Source organism: Aplysia californica, unplaced genomic scaffold, assembly GCF_000002075.1.
Source record: "Aplysia californica isolate F4 #8 unplaced genomic scaffold, AplCal3.0 scaffold00472, whole genome shotgun sequence".
NCBI classification, from domain to species: domain Eukaryota; kingdom Metazoa; phylum Mollusca; class Gastropoda; order Aplysiida; family Aplysiidae; genus Aplysia; species Aplysia californica.
The window spans coordinates 273,025-273,562 of record NW_004797742.1 but is presented as its reverse complement, the minus strand read 5'-3'; positions in this window follow the sequence as shown (position 1 = coordinate 273,562).

Genomic DNA, 538 nt, shown 5'->3' with positions numbered 1-538 from the left:
TTATACACGAACACAAAGACACACACATATATATGTATGAAACAAATGAAATCCCAAACACAAAATGCCAAACACAAATTATTATGAATATGAATATGGTCATATAATACTATAGTATAATGACGATTATCTCTAGGCACTGCTTAACTTACAGATAGACTTCTTCGTGTTCAGAAGGTAATCATCTTTGATTTCGTCGATGAGCTTTTCAATCATAACTCCTCGCCCTTCCTGAAATGTAAGTATAAACTCCATCAACATTGGGACAACATTCTATGCAAGTCATAAAGAGAGTATCCATGCCGGTAAGTCGCTACCTTAGAATTACAGTTTGTTTTTTGTTTTCGTAAGTGTTTTACGGTGCTCACAACTGCATAAGGTCATATAAGCGCGCGGGACACATTAAACTTTTTCAGTTGGTAGGAAATTTTGAATTTTGCCCGGGTGGCGGCCGAAGTCTACTCTTATCGAATTTAGACCACCAAGGGATCTTTAATGTGTGCAACTTGCACACGGGCCCTCCGAGATTTTTCGCCCT